Source organism: Sinohyriopsis cumingii, chromosome 1 (assembly GCF_028554795.1).
Source record: "Sinohyriopsis cumingii isolate HCF-2022 chromosome 1, ASM2855479v2, whole genome shotgun sequence".
Classification (NCBI taxonomy): Eukaryota; Metazoa; Mollusca; class Bivalvia; order Unionida; family Unionidae; genus Sinohyriopsis; species Sinohyriopsis cumingii.
The window spans coordinates 91,191,617-91,213,226 of record NC_142961.1 but is presented as its reverse complement, the minus strand read 5'-3'; the positions used below and the strand labels follow the sequence as shown (position 1 = coordinate 91,213,226).

General features: G+C 38.7%; 1 long non-coding RNA gene across 1 annotated transcript in view; it reads left to right on the top strand.

Moving 5' to 3' along the window:
* The window catches only part of LOC149807335 (uncharacterized), a 30,835-nt gene extending 12,393 nt beyond the window's left edge, over nt 1-18,442 (top strand). Inside the window, exons 4-5 of the long non-coding RNA XR_016422376.1 lie at nt 8,970-9,084; nt 18,334-18,442. This is a non-coding gene — a long non-coding RNA (uncharacterized LOC149807335). The remainder of the gene's footprint in view (nt 1-8,969; nt 9,085-18,333) is intronic.
* Nucleotides 18,443-21,610: the final 3,168 nt, after the last annotated feature.

The following is a 21,610-nucleotide window of genomic DNA, read 5'->3' as shown; positions in this document are numbered from 1 at the left end:
CACAAATCCCATAGGGATTAAAATTAACATCATAGGTCTCACTGGATAGTTTCGTATTTTGACATCCCTCTAATTTTTAAGGTAGAAGGCATGAACCTAATTATCACAAGCCTAGCATTTATAAATTTACACATAAGCTAAATCTATAATGTGGTTCAGATTTACTTTGAGTTAGGCATGGAAATAGGTTGGCTTGTTGGTGACTGCCTGTCACAGTTAGATGAGCATTGGAGATCATATGCGTAACTTAGTCTGCAAATGAGCTGCCGACTTTTATTTGTGTCTGCTACAGAGGTAAATATAAAAAAATCTTGATGGTAGAGGGGTGATGAAAAGTATGCTAATTTGTTATAGTACTAGTGAACTTTATTCATGCATAAGGCACATACTGATTCTTTTAGTTGCCTTGTCACAGAAAAATATTGAAAATAGCTATTTCTAGTAAAAAATTAATGTAAAATGTACCTGCATCCTTTGACCCTACCAGAACCAAACTAAAAGCTCAGATTTGTGCAGCTGCTTTTGCTCATCACAAACATAATTGGAGTATAACTGCTAACCCTACCCTCTAGCACACATTTCATTCATTCATTGGATTAAAGTCACGTGCACCTTTCGGTATGTGCGACTGTTTAGTTTGTACACGTTTGTGTACTTTTTGAATTTAGCGATTAACTTATACAATGCCCCCAAGCAAGCAAGCCGAAGCCCAGGTGCCCCAAAAGGTCCCGCCCAGGCTCTCGTCGCTGCAACCTTCTCCATCGTTGTACTCCGTTGGTGGTCTGTTTCTGCATCCTGCATCTCCTTCCTCTCTCATTTCAGGCAGTAACCGAAGCACACCAGCAGCAGTATTATTAAATTTTCGTTGCAATCAATGCCCAGTTCCCTATATTTATTGGGCTATTCCTGTACTATCTTGCCAAACATGTGATTGTCACATACGCTTCAGATATTCCTGAGTTGTGAATTTTCCTATCTTTTGTAAGGTCTATTAAATTTTGTGTACTTTGCGTACTTGAATTTTCCGGAAATTTTTTCACATCTAGTAGGCTTTTAGTAGCCCTTTATTTTGTTTTGGAGATCTCAATTTGGTTAAGTATTTCGTACGTGTGGCTTTAAACCAATCAGTGTGTTTCAGGGCCAGTAAGTTGTTGGTCAAAAGAGGGCTTTCGTGGGTCAGAATGAAAGCCCTATGTGGTAAAATTTGTTTGTAAAAAAGAAAAAAAAAAAGAAAAGAAAAGAAAAAAAAGGTGGGTAGGGAGTGTGTATGCTATATTTGTGTGATGGCTATAGACATTTTTGTTCGTTTTTCTGCTTTTCCCACATATCCCGACAACACACATTCACGCTCACTTTCTCATTCACACTTATAAGTAGATGTGGGGTGGGGGGGGTGGCCTTATTTATTTTGTTTGATTTCGGGAAGGCAATTCTTTTCATACTGGGGGGTGGGGGTGGTTTGATTATTTGAGGCATACTCTTTTCATTGTTTCTGCCTTCATTCCCCAAGGTCTGCAAGTGTCCTGTTCTTTCTTCTTTTACTGCCTTAGGACGTTTAACTTCATTCTGTGCCTTTTCCTGCTCTTCTTTATTTCAGCTCTTTCTGCCTTATCCCGTGTCAGTTTCTGTTTTGGTCTTCTCGTCCTTTTGATACTGCCATGTTCGCCGTGAGATGTTTTCTTCGAGGGAGGTGGTTTGATTGCCTTTGTTTCCCTTCGCTTTGACCACTTGGCTATTTACCTGTTATTTTTGTTTAGCTTAGCTATTTGTGATTTATTTTAATGTATATTTTTTTTATTTTTATTTTTTTATTTTTTTTTTTTTTTTTTTTGAACCTACGGGGCCTAGCATGCCATTATAATTCCAAAACAGTGATTTTGTAATATTCGTCCTTATCTGGTTTTTATTGTTCGGGTTATGAGCGGCGGTGTCAGTCTGTGAACCCACTAGCCCGAGCCGGCCGTCACAATTCCCAAACAGTGATTTGTAATATTTTGATTGGTTTTTTTCTTTTTTGGTTCGATCTTTTAGGTTTATTGGTTTTAATTTCTTTACATGGTCTCTCTTTATACCCAACCCTTCATTCGGTTTAGATTTGTCCCCTTTTGCCTATTTTGTTAATGAATGTCATGATGTTATTATAGGTCATTCCTATGTTATTGTTTTTTGCCACAAGTAACTCCGGGTATGTCCACCGTTCTCCTATTTGTTCCTGTTGAGATTTTAGTTCGGCCCTTTCCTGGTTGTATTTGGGGCATATATTTATTAAGTGTGCGATTGTTTCTGGAGTTGGGCAGTAGGGGCAGTTTTCGGTTGGTCCCCTTTTTATGTGTTTCCCTGCGCATCCTGCCAATAGTGTTTTACCTGTTCTTATTCTATTTATTATTGTTATATCGTATGGATTTTTGAAGGTCGGACTTTCGACTTTTCTACTTACTTTTTTCATCATCGTGTGTATTAGACTGTTTGCATCCGATTTTTCCCATAGCTCTTGCCACATGTCATTGATCTTGTCCCATGTTATTGATTTCAGTGACGCTGTATGCTATATTTTGGGCTTTTGGTTCGTTTGTGGCGTTTTTTGCTTCTGCATCTGCTTTGTCATTGCCTGGGATTATGGATGTGAGAGGGTATCCATACGAATTCAACGTGTTTGTTGTTTTTTTCAATCTCTTTAAGTAGCGATCTTGCATGATTAATCATATTAGGTCTGCTCTTGGATTGGTCCGTTGCTAACGATTGTAGTACACTGTAAGAGTCGCTTAGAATGACTGCCTTAGTTGTGGGGTATGTTTTGACGTATGTTAATGCCATTAGTATTGCCATGAATTCTACCGTGTATATAGCGCATTGGTCTGGGAGTCTTTTTCCAACGGTGACATCTAATTTTGGGATCACTATCCCTGCTGCAGTTTTATTTGGATTTTTGGTTTTTGATCCATCTGCGAAGATTTGCGTGTATGTCTCGTATTTGTTGTCAATGTACGTTAGTATTGATGCTCTTAGTCCTATCGGGTCATTTTGTTTTTGTCCTAGTTTACGTAAGCTAAGATCTATTTGTGGTGTGGGACAGGTCCACGGGGGGTCTGGGTAGTACCTTATTTTTTCTGGGTTGATATTTGCGATTTGAAATTTCCTTTTTAATTCTATAATTATTTTCCCACTAGGTATTTTTTTATTTTTTCCTTTTGTATCGAATGGTTTGTCGCATGCTAAGAGGGCTTGTAGCGTGAGGTGGTTGGGTTGGTGTATTGATATTCGAGTAGAGTATCGCAGCATCAATTCCTTCCGCCTTAGGTCTAGCGGGGGTTCTCCTACTATTATTAAGATATCTTGTGTGGGGGTACCATTTAGGACGCCGGTGCATACCCTTAGCGCTTTTGATTGGACTGTGTCTAGTTTCTTTAGTAACGTGGCGTTCGCCGCTCCATATACCTGGCAACCGTAGTCCAATTTTGCTCTTATAAGTGCTCTATATAGGGTAACGAGTGTTTTTTGATCAACCCCCCAATTCACCCCTCTGAGGTTTCTGTGGAGGTTGATGTCTCGTTTGCACTTCGTTACGAGTTCTTGGATATGAGCTGCCCACGTGAGTTCGTGGTCGAATACCATACCTAGGAGTGTTGCTTGTTTTTCGAATTTGATGGGTACCCCCTTTAGGGTTAAGTTTGGAGTGGGTGGGGGGTGGCTACCTCCCGGATTGGAAACTATGCCTACTGTTTTTAGAGGTGACAATTTAAATCCCCATTTGTCTGTCCAATTTCCTATATCGTTTAGTCCTTTTTGTAAGTGCTTGGTCGTTTCTCTGCTGGCCGGGTTGCCAGTTTTCCATACGGCGCTGTCATCGGCGAATTGGGATAAGTCAAGGTGGTTGGGTTTTACCGCTGTTTCCAGGTCGTTTATCATTATATTAAATAAAGTTGGGCTGATTACACTTCATTGTGGCGTGCCATTTTCCAGTTTGTATCGTTCGGAGTAGTCTTGTCCTAGTCTGACTTGTATCTTTCTATCGGTTAGGAAGTTAGCAATAAATTTGTATATATTGCCAGTTATTCCGTATGGTTTAAGTTTACTTATCAGTCCCTTAGTCCACATTAGATCATATGCTTTTTCCATGTCTAAGAAGATGGCTGTAACATATCTGGATTTTTAAAATTTTTCTCTAGATGCTAATTTGACAGCGGTTTCTAGTCTCATGAGTTGGTCTATTGTGCTTCGGTAGTTGCGAAACCCGCTCTGTGTATTAGCTAGTAGTCCTTTGCTTTCTAAATGGTATTTCAGCCTGTTGTTTACCATAATTTCCATTATTTTACATATATTGTCTGTTAGTGATATGGGCCTGTATGATTTTATATCGCTTGAGGGTTTTCCAGGCTTAAGAATCGGGACCACTACTGCCTTTTTCCATCTTATAGGTATGGTACCGGTTTCCCATATTTTATTAATGAGGTTAAGTGCAATTGTGACAAGTTTTTTGGGTAGGTTCTTGTACATTTCATACCCCAAAGTGTCCTCCCCGGGGGATGTAGTCTTTTTGCCGGCGAGGGCCTTTCTCCATTCGGCTTCTGTAAACGGAAGGTTTAGTGGGCCGTCATTATTTCCTGCTTCCTTTATGTTGTCAGAGTTGCTTTCCTCAAATTGCCTTTTATGATTTTTAAACTTATCCTCTAAGTTGGTATTGCTACACATGTTGGCGAAATAGTTTGCGAATAATTCTGCCTTATGTTTGTTGTTTTGTCCAGGTATGTTGGGGGTTATTGATTTAGTTTTGCCTCTCATTTTTTTAATTCTTTGCCACACCTCCTTCGATTTTGTGTTAATATCTAGTTTTGAGCAGAATTCTCTCCATGAGTTTTGTTTAGCTATCATAATAGTTTGTTTGGCAGTTTTTTCCTTTTCCTTGTAGTAGTTAAAGTCCCTATTATTTTTAGTTCTTTTGAATTTGTTTAGAGCTCTTTTTTTCTCTTTAATTGCTATTTTACATTCATTATTCCACCAGGGCACCGTGGGTTTGGGTGCTACTCCTTTAGTTTTAGGAATTGTTTCTTGGGCCATTGTGTTAATGGTTTCTATTAATTTGTCATTAAAGGTGTCAATGTCCCGGTGATATATGGTTTCTGGGTCGATTGAGTCACCTATCTGTTTGAACCTAATCCAGTTGGCCTGTTCGTATTTCCATCTTGGTGTGAAGGACGCTTTATTTTGAGGTATTCTAATTTGTATTTCTATATTTATAAGGTAATGGTCACTTCCCATAGGGTCGCTTTCATCAACTTGCCAATCAGAAATGCCTGCTAATCTTGGTGTGCATAGAGATAGGTCTATTGCTGATGTGTGGCCTGTTCTGTCATCTATCCGTTGTTTAGAAAAACTAAGTTGCATTTTTGTGCCCATTTTTCTACAATTTTTCCTTTAATGTCCGTCTTTTGACTCCCCCATAGTTCATTGTGCGCATTGAAGTCCCCGCATATTACCACCCATTCTCCACAGTCTTTAATCATTTTGATTGTTTCGTCTGCACTTAAATTGCGCTGCTCATTTGTTTCATAGAGGTTAACGATTAGTACCTGCTTAGTTTGAGCGGTTATTTTGACTATCTGTATTTCGAAGTCATTGGGCGGTCTACTATCTGTTAATTTATGCATTTCTGATGTAATTCCATCTCTAACAAAGGTTGCTAACCCCCCTCCTCTTGCTGTGGGGGATCGATGCTTTAGGTATTTGGTGTTGTAGCCTATGATGTTTGGGATACGTGAGGTATCATTTAGGTGGGTGTCCTGTATGCATATAACATCTGGTTTTCTTTCCTGTTCAAGTATTTTGTTATTTAGTTGGTCAGCGTGGGCCCTAAGGCCGCGTGCATTCCATTGCCATATTTTGATTTCTGCTCTGGAATCCATCTCTAGTGCAAAAAGTCTTAATAGTTTGTTTAATTTACTGTTGTTTTCATTTTATGCGTGTTTCCTACCAGTGAGGGTGCTACCTATTTATTTTGTTTTTGGTATCCTGATTTTTGTTTTGGCCTGCTTATAGTTTACCCCATGGGAGATCATATATTCGACTATTAGGGCTTCTCTAAGAGCCCTGGGGCATTCTGCGTGGTTTGGTTTGTGGTTACCACTACACTTAGCGCAGTGCTGATTGGTGGCGCTACATGTTTTCCGGTCTGGGTGGTGAAGACCACATTGATTGCACCGGAATAGGTTTCCGCAACTCTTAGAGTAATGCCCCCAATTTTTGCAGTTGCCACAGAACCGTGGTTTGTTTTTGAAAGCAAAATTTTTTTTAGCCTCGAGTTTTTCGGCTATTTTGATAGTTTCTGGGGTGGCGCCCTTAAAAAAGAGTACCACTGCAGTGCTATCCTTTCCCCTTCTTGTTTTTAGGCGGATTGCTTTCTCTACTTCCTGTCCTTTACTCCTTATGTAGTCTACTATTTCATTGGTTTTATTTTGAGTTGATACGTATATGACTCCTTTGTTGTGTGTTTTTGGGGGGTTTGGGTCTATGTGTTGTTTTGTTCTGTTGTGTCTAGTGACCTGAACATTTATTTGGCCTATTCTTTCAATTTCCATATATTTGGCAATCTGTTGTTCAGTGGTGCATTTGATTATCAGCAAGTCGTCTCTAGTGCTTTTAAGCGTGAATTCTCCTTGGTGATGTTTGTTCAATTGCCATGCTATGGTTTTAAAGGCTAACTTCGTTATTTTGGAATTTACTCCCTTGACGAAGAGAGTCAGTTCAGCGGGGTGTTTCTTGTTTTGGATATTTTGCAGACTGGTCTTTTTTCCCCTGGTGTTTGTCTCTTTAGCTGACTTTGTTTCGTTGTCCATAACCGGCTTGCTGGGTCTTGTATTGACAGTTAGTGTGTTCCTTATTCTTTCTAACTGGTATTTGGGATTTGGTTTTCCTATTATTCTTACCTTTTGTTGAGTCGTGTGTGACTGCTTTATTTGTGGTAGGGTGAGGGCGTTCTGTTTCATCTAGTAGGTTCTCAGTTTGAGTCCCCTGGCTGCTAGTGTTTTTAACCAGCGTGGTCTGGGTTGTTTTTGTGCTTGTTGAGTATTGTTCCTCAGTTTGGGTACTCATGTCGGATGTAGTTTTGCGGTTACTCGGTAGATTGTCCACATTCTCGTTTACGCTTGGTGACAGGTAGAGTCTACTCATCGAGTCAGTTGGGGTCGAGTTGAAAATTGGCGTTAAGAACTGTATCTGTCGTTTTTCTCTTAGGGGGGATGAGACTGCTTCGGAGTAAGTTTGCCTTAGTTTATCTGCCTTTAGGTTGACCAGGCAGCTGAGATAACTATTTGATGATGTGACATTAATTTTGTTGTTATCCATCTTGAGTTTCTTTATTTGATGTAAGGTATATATGATGGGATATTTCTTTATCTGTCTTAACTATACTTTATTCTACTTAGTACTATGAAAAAGCAACAGCTGTAAGGGGATATGCAAATAGCTTTTATTCTGATTTGTGTAATTAATTATTATATTACTATTATCCAATTTAAACTTATTGAAAATTATTTTCTAGCCAAATGGTCAAAGTAAAAGGTTTTACTTACCCTGATCCAATTTTCTTTTTAAGATCTTTAGAGTTTTTAAATACAGCCTTCTAATTATACAAGTTTCATTACATTGGTCAATAATTAGTCACATGTGATGACACTTGTAACTAATCAAACCACAGCAACTGAGAGCAGACTAAGCACTGATATTTATATGGTACAGTGGCAATATACAGTCTGTCTGCTGCAACACATGAAACAAACTGGACAAATCTGAAAGCCTTGAATTTGACTTTATTTATCTGTATGGTAGAACAGAACCTGAGTTGAAAAGCTTTTAAAGAAAGACCTTGATATCAAACCTAATAATAACTGCAGGAGTTATATTATGGATAATTAACCATTCTCTCAGTTTCAAACTGGGCATTCCATCCCATGGGGTTCTAAATGTAAACCAAGTGTAACTGATATCCTAATGAACTGTAAAGACCATAGCAGCACAACAGCAGGGGACCAGGTATGTCCAGATCCAGAAATCACAGACCAGTTTCAAACTGATGATGAACCACATAAAAATTACACATCTGCTAGAACTTATGTTATGAAGATAACTTAAATTGCATTATTATTAATCCTCCTCCTCACATTCGTCATAATTGAGATGCATCATATATGTTTTATTGTAAAATAGTTTATGCAACATAATTCAGTGAAGACCTTTGCTGCCAATTTACCAGTGAACCATTTGTTTCAATGAACATATTTTATGTTGTAACAAGGAGCATCATTTAAACATTATGATACACTTATCATACCTGTATATGAAATCTTAATACTAACACTTATACTTGCAATACTACTACTAATAAAAACACCTGCATTGATAATTTGATTATGTTCAATTGGACTTGTATCTAAATGATCACCAGCTGTATGAAAAGACATATTTTAATATATAGATATTGGATGGAATACTAGTTACCACAATTGAATAGTCATATGATAAATGATATATTATTTTAAACAATTTATATTTGCAGTGAAACATACTTTTACATTATTTTCACTTAAATTTCATTTATAGAGCAGTATACTCTGCATTCATTAAATTACTAAATGGTTATAATACAACAACAAATACTGCAACTTCCAGAATCACAAAAATCAAAAGATATAAACAAAAACTTCCCTACATATATCAACAGTTGTCACTTAATAGACAGAACTCTGAAGATTTAGAATAGGATGTTAACAAATTAGGTATTCAAGTTAAAAAGAAAAAAATACCAAGTAAGCTTACTACCAAAAAATCAAACAATAACAGTGAATTTTAGTACATTCCCAGGAAACAGAATATATGATTTTTCTTAACTTGATCTGATACATCTTAAATCTATAGAAAATGATTCATATTGTATGACTAAAATATTATGTAAACAAAAATTCCATCACTTTTTTCAGATGCAACATGCATACCCCAACCCATCCTTCTTGATCATAAAGTATACCAGCATTCCACTATAAGATGGGGAGCTGTAGTGGCTCAGTGGTTAGCTTTCTGGACCTGTGAAATAAGGTAGGTTCAAATTCTACCATCAGACCAACCTGGGTTAGCTACCATGGTGTGTCCTTGGGCAAGGCACTATACTTAAAGTGCCTTGGCACTAAATAACTTACTTGTGTTGGTTTACCATAAAAGGCCAAACCAAACACAAAAAAACAACAACTTTAAAATATGAGTTTTGTCAATACTAAGTAATTGAAAATCATACTGAAGAAATGTTTTTGTTAATACAGATTAATGGATCTAAAAAATCTCTTTCTTCTGCAGGAGTTTAAAATGTTAAATTAAAAAGGTCATGGTACACATTGCCTTGTTCGTACACATCAGGCTCCGTAACCCATATCCAACTAAAAATTTTAGTAGAGTCTGTATGCCTCTTAACAACTTACAAATGTGGAGAGAATGGAGTTAAACTGAACTTTGATTTCTTTTCAACCATAGCACAAGATGATCATTTATTATGAAAAAACCTGAATAAAGTTGGAGTTCATAACCATGACAGTCTTGATACAATATAAATTCAATATATTATTGTTGTCTTGAGGTATAGTTCTGTATATTACAATCTCACACAAGATCAGGGTATATTTTAGTACCATACAGTTAATTCGGGATTGTATTAATACCTATTCTGGTGAATGAACATTAAATAAGATTTACTATTTTGGAACCAGTTGCAATAAAGTTTACTAAACAAGAGAAAATATGACTTTACTATAATATCTAAAATGTAAAATCTGCAAACAGAATACTTGCTTGACTTTACACTTCAACTATATCATAATATTTATTTGAAATGAATTTATACAAATGGCATTAAATTGGGTTTCAGGCTGGTAATGACAATGGTAGTAGTGAATAGGGACGGTCTAGGGACTAGGGAACTTCCATGTTAAAAAGGGTATATCCACTCTGGGGACTATGTAATTTAACATGGGAGAAAAAAAAAAATATCCATTCTAGGGACAAGGGGAATTTAACATGGGAGAAAGAAAAAAAACTATTCACTCTAGGGACAAGGGAAATTGAACATGGGGAATAAATCGTGGGACTGTCTTGGGACTACGGGAAATGGAACAGGGTCGGGACCCTATTTTAATAAGGTCCCGACCTGATGGGTCTATGAAAATGGAACAGGCGAAAATTGAAACAGGGAGGGGTCTCTATTTTTTTATTATTTTTTTAAACAAAAAAATAAAAAAAGGGGTAGGCAATTGAAAGTCAAGATCTTTTCGAGAGATAGGAATGGCCCTGAAAAGGGCCTTTGGTTTTATGTTAATATACCCTTAACATAAAGGGCATCTGTGACATCTTCTTCTTGACCTTAGGCTGTGCCTGACTGCAGGACCATAGATTAAGACTCTTTTGAGGCATCCTTGATGCTCCACATAAGATTCTTCGCATCCACAGGCTGGTGTCTGTCCTGTGGATAACTGTCCAGTTGGATCGGACATACATTGATATGTCCGTCCGGAACATCATCGAAGACACAAGCGTTGAAGATTGTACATCGGTCCACATGTTGGGGTGCTGAGTAACAGGTGAAGGAATGCAGTGAACTGTACTTATTTATAGGGGGAGGAAGGATTGAAACGGATTGAGTTTGTTGACCAATCCAAACACGCGTTACAAAATTCAGTCAGCCCACGTCCAATCCGAAGAGAGCAGTCTGTGACGTCACATAGTCTATATAAATTCGCTAGCGCCTGTGCGTAGTCAATCTAAGCGACAGTTTTTCAACATGACGGAAACTCAGAAAACGATCAGTTTGGGTGCACTGATGGTGGAGACTACCCAAGGGAACCCAGACTTACTTTCAGAAGAGGTGAATTGGGATTTTGTGGATTTTTTTACCTTGCAAGAATTTGTTCCTGAACCTTCGTCACCTTCTCCTTCATTACCGCACATGGAAAATTTTAGACAGAGACAGAAAGAAGAATTGGAGAAATTTATACAACAGCAAAAGGAAGCGGAACAAGCTTTTCTCCTACAGCAACAGCAGCAAGAAGAAGAGGTAAGAAAAAAACAACAAGAAGAAGACGCAGCAGCAAAGAAACAAGGGTGTCAAAATCAAACGGTCACGGTACTGTTAGACATTTTAGTTAAGAAGTCTGAAACAGATGTATCAGACTTCTTTATTACGGCCGAAGAGAATACGACCTTCCCAAGCTAAACACTCCAACCCTGTGACTACGCCTACTGCACCATCCTTAGTGATTTCAACGAAATCATCATCAACAGTACGCAGTCCAGAAGTAGGCCTTGGCCATGGCAAAGGCTTAAGACAGTTAAAGTTGATTGTTTAAACTCACCCCTTACACCAAAAAAGGCCCTTTTCAGGGCCATCCACGTCTCTCGAAAAGAGATAGGCTTTCAATTGCCAATAACTAATAAAAACCATTTTACCCAATAGTACCTGTCTGTGTATGAGTGTGCGTGAGTGTAGGTTCTTATTTTAAAATCAAAACCCAAAGACACTTACCTTTTATAATTAATTTATTCTTTTATAAATATTTACAATTCACAATTCACAACAGAGCACTTTAAAAAGTTCATAGACTTATTCTGTCTCATTGTTCACTCTCTGTTTTTTTAATTTCTTCACCGTCATAGTCTTTTCCTCCTCTTCCTCTTCACTTTCTTCCCTTCTTTTCTTCTCCTGTTTCTTTTTCTTCACCTGTCTGTTTTCTTCCTCTTCTTCTTCCTCTTCCTCTGAAGGATCCCTCTCTTCTTCTGACTCCTCTTGTTTCTTTTTTGGGCAGTCTGGTGACCAATGTCCTTTTTCTTGACAATAATAACAGGTATCTTGACTTTTGTCTCTTCTAACCCCTTTTTTTTCTTTTTTGACGGTCTGGACACTCTGAAGACCAATGCCCTTTCTTCTGACAGATATAGCAAGTATCTTGACTTTTATCTTGAAAGGAAGGAGAGTAGTCCCTCGGCTGGTCTGAAGAGAATTTTCTAATGACCCCTCGCAAAGCTCTGATGAAACGTTCGATCTTGGTAGTCTCTTCCATTGTTGTGCTCAGTTTGAGAGTGAAATGAATAGTGAAAGGACAAGACACATACCCTTTATATACGCTGGTCTGCTATGACTATAAATTAATCCATGGTGTTTAAACTTTAGTCATTTGACTTTTTGCTATCGAGATGAAATGATCCAATTCATTTGAGAAGAAAGAAGAAGAAAGTAAGAGGCAGAAACGTGATCTGTCGCCTCGTACTAGGGCTGAAGTCTTGGCACAAATTCATGCCAGTGATTTTGAAGAGGACATGAGTGAACCAGAATCCAAACCCTCTAAACAAAGTTTACCACCCTTAGTCAACCCTGAAAAGTACTATGACATTCGAGAGACGGAAAAGCGTCCCTCTAGAAAATTTAGAACTACGGCTTACAAATACACAGTGAAGTTTAAAGATTTCAAGTCTGAAGTACTGTTAGAGAAAGCAAAAGGGTTCATCACCGACATGTGGGATTCTTTGCTCACCACACTCAAGCGACAATGTCAACCCAAAGAAGATGATCGCTTGAGACTTTCCATACAACATGATGGCTTGAAATCCCCTGTTTGGATCGAGTTTAGCAGCCCTGCAGAATTGACCACTTCCAAAGTCATGGACAAGATTCAACACGTGCAACAATCTAATGACCAGTTTGACATCACCGATGGAAAAGCCACACTGGACATGACCCACGTCTCTCCTCCTCAAGGGACCGGACAATGCAGAAAGACCTTATTGGTCAACAACCTTCGCATTACCAAAACAAGTCTTGTCCAAATTAACAATTTTCAAGACCACATGTGTTTAGCCCGAGCCATCGTGGTGGGATGAACCTATGCCGACAAGAACGACACGGTAGAATGGAAAAGAGCCTGGGAGAACATTCGAAAATCGAACCGAGCCAAACAACGAAATGAAGCAGAACTTCTGTTACAACAAGCATGCCTGTCCAAAGACACATCCTGTGGCATTCCTGAGATGCAAAAATTGCAAGATGCCCTAGCTCCACGATACACCTTGAAAGTGCACCCTCAAGAAGTGCGCGGGTCTCTGTTGTTTCGAGGGAAAGACTTTAAGGATGGAAAATACATTCACCTCTATCATCACGATGACCATTTCGATACCATTACCACTATCACTGGATTCCTGGGATACAAATATTACTGTGAGAAATGTGACTTATGATGGTTATAATAATCGAGAGCAACACAAACATTGTGGATCGAAATGCTCAGGATGTTTGGCCTCTCAACCCTGTCTGAGCGAAGGGCAAGAACCAGTGCATTGTCCTGCTTGTCTGCGCACATTTGTCAGCCCTGCCTGTTGCCAACAACATCTGAAGATGCAAGGTTCACAGAAGAAATGTGCTTGTCAACTCCTGAGATTGTGCCCAATGTGTGGACAAGGTCTATGTATCAACAGTACCAAGGCACACGTATGTTCAGGAAAGAAAAAATGTCACATTTGTCACTGCATTGTGGACTTGGAACACCAATGCTACATACAAAAATACCAATCCCAACCAGAGAAAGAGGATGGTCACAAGAAGAAGAAAGGCAATTTCATCTTTTTCGATTTCGAATGCATGCAAGAGACCAGTATTCACATTCCTAATTTCTGCGTGGCTCATCGAGCGTGCGAGAAGTGATTCAAGAACCTATCTTGAGTTATTGCCCTCAATGCAGTAAGATTCCTGGAGGGCGTGAAAAAATCTTTCAAGGACTGAACACACTAGCCGATTTCACACAATGGGTCTTAGACCCCATCGACAAGACGTGGAGCCAAGAGGACATCGAACATTATTATGGAGATTGTCATCACCATGCCACGGTGATGGCTCACAATTTCTCCGGATACGATGGACAGTTTCTTTTGAGATGTTATACGGAACGTGGCATCGAGCGTCCTAAAATCACTTTGAACGGAGCCAAAATCATTTTCATGCAAGTGGGACAAGTGCAGTTTAAAGATTCGATGAGCTACTTAGCCATGCCTTTGAGTCGAATGCCTAAAATGTTTGGAATGACAGAAATGGCTAAAGGGTACTTTCCACACTTTTTCAATACAGAAGCCAATCAACACGCCGTTCTACCCCATTTGCCTCAGGCTCACTATTACGACCCTGACAACATGCGTACTGAACGAGAAACTTTCTACGCTTGGTACCAGGCTCACGCCTCCGACCCTTTCGACTTTCAGGAAGAAATGCTAAAGTATCGTCGTTCCGACATGGACATTTTACGGCGATGCTGTGGAAAATTTCGAGAACTGTTCATGGAACACGGAGGGGTTGATCATTTAAAAGAGGCTTGCACCATTGCCAAAGCGTGTTCCTTAGTCTACCGACAACGATTCATGCTTGAAAACACTGTGGCTGTCATCAGTCCTCAAACGACCAACTATATCAAACGTCAATACTCGGTCAAAGCCCCATGCTGGTTGCATTACTTGTGCGACAAGGAAGACAAATGGATTCAGCATGCCCGCAACGGACAGGGCGAAAGATAATCGGAATGCATTCGGTCAATGGCTGGGACTTAGAAAACCCCAAGATCATGTACGAGTTTAACGGTTGCTTATTTCACGGATGTCCCATCTGTTACCCTGACCGCGGCACTAAAAATCAGTTCTTACAACGAACCATGGAAGACTTGTACCAGGCCATTTGTCAGCCACGCCTAAAGTTAGAACAGGAAGGATACCAAGTGGTGGAAATGTGGGAACACAAATACAATCACCGTTTGAACACCGATCCTGAGTTTAAACGCCTCATGGAAAGTTACCAGTTCATGGACCCCCTGAACCCAAGTAATAGTTTGTACGGAGGAAGGACCAATGCCACCTGTTTGCTGTACCAAGCTGACGAAGAGAAAGGAGAAGAAATCAAATACTTGGACGTGTGTTCACTGTATCCCTATGTGTGCAAATATTGTTGCTTTCCTGCAGGGCACCCACAATTGTTCACCGAACACATCGACCTAAAAAACATTCGACAATACGAAGGCTTGATCAAGTGCAAAGTTTTGCCTCCCACGAACCTATACCATCCCGTCTTACCTCGCCATTGCCAAGGCAAACTTGTGTTTCCTTTGTGCCATACTTGTGAAACGTGCAACCAAGATCAACCTTGTCATCACACCCAGGAAGAACGGGCCTTGACGGGGACATGGGTCAGCGTAGAATTGTTCAAAGCTCTGAACATGGGATACCAACTGTTAGAAGTGTACGAAATTTGCCACTTTCCCAAGACACAATAATTCCACAAGGGTGACCCCACGCAGAAAGGCATTTTCGCAGACTACGTGGATGCCTTTTTGAAACTGAGCAAGAAGCCAGTGGCTATCTGTCCTGGTGTCACACTCCCGAAGACCAAAAGACATTCAGAGAGAAATTCTGGGCACAAGAAGGCATTACTTTAAATCACATTGAGAAAAACGAAGGCAGGCGATCGTTTGCCAAAGTGATGTTAAATTGCTTGTGGGGTAAAATGGCACAATGACCGTGTTTACCCAAGACGGAATATTTGACCGAACCTTCCCGCTACTTTCAGATGATTCACGACAAAGCCAAATTCATGAAACACGTGGACGTCGTTCGTGAGGATTTGATCTTGGTGAATTACGAAGAAGATCTGAACTTTGTAGAAGATGACCCCTTTGGAAATGTCATCATTGCAGCTTACATGACAGCTCATGCTCGCTTAAAATTGTACGAAGCTTTAGAACTGTTAGGGGAACGTGTCTTGTACTTTGACATGGACAGTTGCATTTATATCGATCACCCGAGTCAACAGCACCCTGACATCGAAGAAACCGTTTAGGAGCCTGGACAGACAAGCACCCCGATGACAAGATTCTAAGTTTCGTTAGTGGTGGTCCCAAAAATTACGGCTACGAATACTGGGACAAACAAGGAGAAGTGCACACGAAGTGTAAAGTGAAAGGACTTACTCTGAATTATCGTACCAGTCGAGTGGTCAACTTTGGCATATTGAAAGAAGCCTTGCAGTCTAGAGAAAGTGACCACCTATCAACCCAACAAGATTGTACGTTTACCCACACACCACATCGTCAGTCGACCCTTGGAAAAAGTCTATCAAATCGTGTAGCAGAAGCGAGTGCGGCTTCCCACCCACTTTACTTTGCCGCATGGACATGTCGGTATAAAACATTGGTTGTAAGAGGATAGCCACCCACCAGAAGGATGACTTCGCCGCAGCAAGAATCGAGTGAGAAATCCAGTGAGAACTCCAAGTTCAAACCCTACCATTTTCCAGTCTTCTTACCTGACTATTGTGATTGTGCCTGTCGATTGGACACGTTTCAAAAATGGCCTACGGATAGGGAAGGATTACCTTCTTCGTATGTTTTAGCTAGAACAGGATTTGTCTACTTCGGACCCGAGTCAGGATTGGGATACGAAGTACAGTGTTTCGCTTGCGGACTGAAGTTACGAATGGATCTATGTATCTACAAAGATTCAGCTATTCTGGAACATACTCGATGGTCTCCGCACTGCCCTTACCTTTCAATGGCCTTTCCACCCATTAAACTACGGTACAATTATGACGGTACCTTCCAAAACTAGACGTAAACACATTGCATCCTATTTCATTGTTGTTTCTTTTCCACATAATAGCTTATTTTTTATAAAATGTTAAACTTTACTAATCTTTTTTCAAGATCACTTTAGTTTGCAAAAATATATCTTGTCATTTATTGGCATTCTACATTGAATTTTGTAAACTAGCTATAAACCTGACCTAATTACTCAACTTAACTGCTGACAGAAACAGTCTACAGTAAATGTATTTCATTTCTATAGCTCGATGGATAAACATTACATCTTTTAAAGCTGTGCACAGAATAGGCCGACATATCACGAGTCAGGAAAACATGGGGGTGGTATCCCCTGTGTCCAAAATTAATATCATTTTGAATAGAATATTCTAGTGACAATTGCCTCTTTTCAAATGGTAAGCATTGCTTTTTTTAATTTTCATCAATCTGTCAAATTCGGTATGCATTTTGCTTTAATATTTGAGATGGAAACCTTAGGTGCATAGAAATGTCAGACAGCATTGTACATCATGGATGGTGTCCAACATACTTTTATGATCATAAAACAAAATCCCATTTTTTAGTTATGGCCACTGATTTAAAAAATATTCATCCAAGCTAAATATAATAATAATAATAATGAGGACTTTGTATAGCGCCTAATCTTTAGAAGCTCTAAGCGCTTTGCAGCATTAGACAACATTAAAACATACACAATGATATGATTACAAAAACAAACACCATGAAATTAGAAAACATAAAAAACATGCTGAGAATATTTAAGGTAGTTAACATTATTAAGTCATTAAGTTTGTTTTTGTAGTCAGAATAAGTAGTTTTGAGAGCACTCTTGAATGGGATCACTGCGTCTTTGTGTCTAAGTTCAGTGGGCAATTCATTCCATGTTGCTGGGCCCTGGTATGCAAAAGAATGCTGTCCATGTGACTTTGTTTTCATAGTGAGAATAATGAGTATATGATTGTCGGAAGAGGAGTGTAAGTATCTTGCTTGTGTGTACACATAGGTGAGGTCGGATAGGTATGTTGGACTAGAGTCTGTCAGTGAAACGTAGCACAGAGAACTAATGTTGTGTTTGATTCTGGATCGAATGGATAGCCAGTGTTGGGTACAGAGCAGCGGGGAGGTGTGCTCTGATTGTGGTACTCTAAGTATGATCCAAGCAGCTATGTTTTGAACTTTTTGAAGTCTCTGCAGTAGATATTAAGATGAACCAGACAGAATTGAGTTACCATAGTCCAGTCTTGAAAGCAGTAATGAACACACAAGTGTTTTAGTGGCATCAACTGAAAGATATCTGAGAATGGAGCTGATGCGTCTCAGCTCAAGATACGCAGCCTTGCATATGTTCATGACATGTTGGTGCAATGTGAGAGTACTGTCCAGAGTAACACCTAGGTTTTGTACTGATTGTGTGAATTTAATGTTGGTGTTGCTGATATTTATTGTGTGAGGTAAAGGATGTGAATGAGAAAGTCTTTGATAAGTAAGTATGGCTTGATTTAAATTGTGTTTTTCATGTGACTTGCCAGAGATTTTTAAATGAATTGATAAAGTAACTTGAGACACATTTCAAAGTACATGTTTTAAAAATATTCCATTGATTATTGCTGGCATTTAGAAAAATGCAATGCATCCTTTGTTGTGAAACTTATTTTAAAACATTGTATTACTCATGCAGAAGCCTGCTTGAAAACTAATGGCAAAGCAAAGGCAAATGGAATGGAAGAGACCATATCAGAGACCCTCAAATATGCACCCAACCAACGCAGAATGATAAAAAACAAGGTAATCCAAATGACTCTTATTTCATCAATATTGGATTCAGTTTCGTCTTTTAAAGCATAGTATTTGCAAAGCGGATGCATTTCTAAACTGATAACAAAATCAGCTTATCCTATTGCCCAGGACTATCAGAGCTAGAGTCCAGCTAACTACAATATGCATATATCTTGTCTGATCGGACAAGTGCCTCCATTTGGAATTTTTATTCACATGAAATATTTGGATGAAATAAATTCATCTTTGTGCAAATTGATTGCACCATCCACTTGCCAGAAATGACAAGTAAGTGCAAAGTTATCTTGTATCATGGCTTAACGATAGTAAGGGAAGCACAAGTGCAGTGAAGAAAATTTCATACATTTTTATAATGCTGATTAACATGACTTCTGCATATGTAACTAGTGCTGAGATGATATGACTTTATTTAAGCATTACAATTTTGTTTTAATTTGCAGGTGCCTGAGCAGAAGAAGTAATAGATAAACTTTACAGTGGAGTTGGAGACTGATTCTGATTCATAATCTTAATTAAATCTAGAAAATAAACATTAAAGTCATATTAAAATATCTGTTGTATTGTTTCCTTCTTTCATTTTTCTCTTAAAAACAAATGTCTGAACCTTTAGTCTGTAAATTCAGTGGATTCCTTATCAGCCCATCTACTTTTACTTTACACCATGCTACTTTAAAAAAAAAATGAATTATCCCCATTGGGGTAGGTCCCCCCAACCCCCCACCCTACTTTGTCAACTTACCTGCCACATTTAAATCTAATGGAAGGCCCTGCTGTAAAGCCTGTTAGTAAAACTACCCAACAAGAGGATTTCATACATTTGCAACTCCTAGATGGATGGTAATGTTTTCATTTTTGTAATGTAGATTTGGACATTCTTGCCACCAGTATGGAATATGTGTTTCAGAAACACAAGCAGCTTTCATCAGATTTGCATATAGGTTTTATATGTTGTGAGTATGTTGTAGGAAGTTTTTTTAAATAACATCATATGAGATGATGCCAGTGGAAATGGCAGAAAAGTGTCTGTATTGTTCACCAACTACACCTTGTTCTTACAAAATGTGGCTGTTACACATTCCCATGATGATGTCACTGACAGCCATCAGTGAGGAATGCCCCAACAAGCATAATACAAATTGCTTCCATTGTAATTGTTACAATTCCATTCTGACCACTCCGGTGTCCTAGTGGTTAGAGCGTCCGCCTCAGAAGCGGGAGGTCATGGGTTCAAACCCCAGCCAAGTCATACCAAAGACTTACAAAAATGGTATTAACAGCTACCTCGCTAGACGCTCAGCATTAAGAGGTTAGTGTTAGGACTGATCGGCCTGGTGTCAGGATAATGTGACTGGGTGCAACATCATACTACATGTTTGCAGCATGATGCCCCAGTGCTATACATCACTATAAACTGCCACACTGCAGACATCGTAGCAATATGACTGAAAAATTATTCAAGCTACGTTAAAAATCCAATCACACACACACAATTCCATTCTACGATCCAGAACCAACACTAATTCCGTACTACAGTTCTTGCATTTCAATCCAATTTTGCTTTTGAAATGTAGTGCCACTCAATTCATAATGAACCCATTCATTTCAAACACTCGCAAATACTTATTATTCCTGTCTACAACTGAAAAATATCTATATAAAAAAACGTGTAACTGTGTTTTATGCAAGGGCATGGAGATGCACAAAAACTTGCACCTGAAGCTTGAATAAAACCCCGACTGTGGATAAGACTTTACCCATCGATTACCCCAGCTTGGGGATAAATTCCGACCGTGGCGATTTATTATATATCCTATGACTGCTCCAGCTTGAGGGCAAAATCCAAGCACATCCCTAAAAAGATAACAAGTATAGCGGCTCTTTACCTTCTGTAAATGCCACTTGAGCTTCCTGATGCTGTTGTATCTGCCATTTGACAGAATCACGAATGTGGATATATTTCTTAATTGCCTCTAGTTGTTGAGCTAGTTTAGCTGTATGAAATTCCTTTGTGCAGACTCACTCATTATTAATATTACAACAGTGATTTAATTACACATCACCTGTCAGCACACCGATGATAAGTCAGTTATTTTATAACACACCAACAAGCTTGCCCCTTGCACCCCCCCCACTTTTTATTTTATTTGGGCACCTGTGGACATGAATCTGCAAGGCTCAAATTGTCATTTTTAATATAAGATCTCAACATTTTTAAGGCCTTAATTTTAAAGACATCCTTAAAACCCCCAAAAGGTTATCAACTGGATCACCAGCCTTCGTTTAGAGTAACAGCAAGTATATATATATATTTAGGTCTAAGGAAACACAATAAAAATGTTTGATTTAACAATGACATATTTGCCTCAGGTCTGTGATCCTGAAGTGAATATTAACTGTCCATTTATTTTCTTGGCTTTTCTTTACTAGGAAATTGATTATAGAGATTTCTGCATTGGTGAAGGCAATGTAAAAATTGGTTACTATAACATACTTTTTACGCCATGTTTGAAAAAATAAATCCAATGGAAAGGTTATAGTCTGAAAATCTTCATTAAATTAAGTTAATATAGGGGAAAAAACTTTAAGAGTTCATAAATATTTTTCAGTGCTGAATAAAGATATAACATAACACTTTCTGCTGTGATTTTAATAGTTTCTGAGAGCATGAAAAATTTCTAGAACTATAATGTATAAATGTTTTCAAAAGATTATATTAATATGAGGGAAAAGTCTGTTATGAAATAAACTGACAAGATCTTGTATGAATTCATGTTATCTTTAAATATGATATTTGTGTGAAAATATCTGGAAGAAAAAACAAGATGGTGCCACTCACACATACAATGTGGTTGCCACAGTAGCCATATTAAGAAACTTTTTATCGCTACTTCTGAATGGATAATTGTGTCAGCGTGTCAACATGTGTACAAAATACTTATGTTGATGTCTAGCAGGTCCTGAATGAGAATTATGGTGCTGTACAGACATCCTATAAGGCCACCAATGTGGCCATCCTGAAAATCTTGGTATAACTACTTCTCCTGAATGAATCGTCATATCAGTGAAAGACTTCTTATGTCTAGTTGGACGTAAATGAAAATAGTGCCAATCTAACCTCCAATATGGCTGTTTTAATGGGCATCTGGAAAACCCCTTCC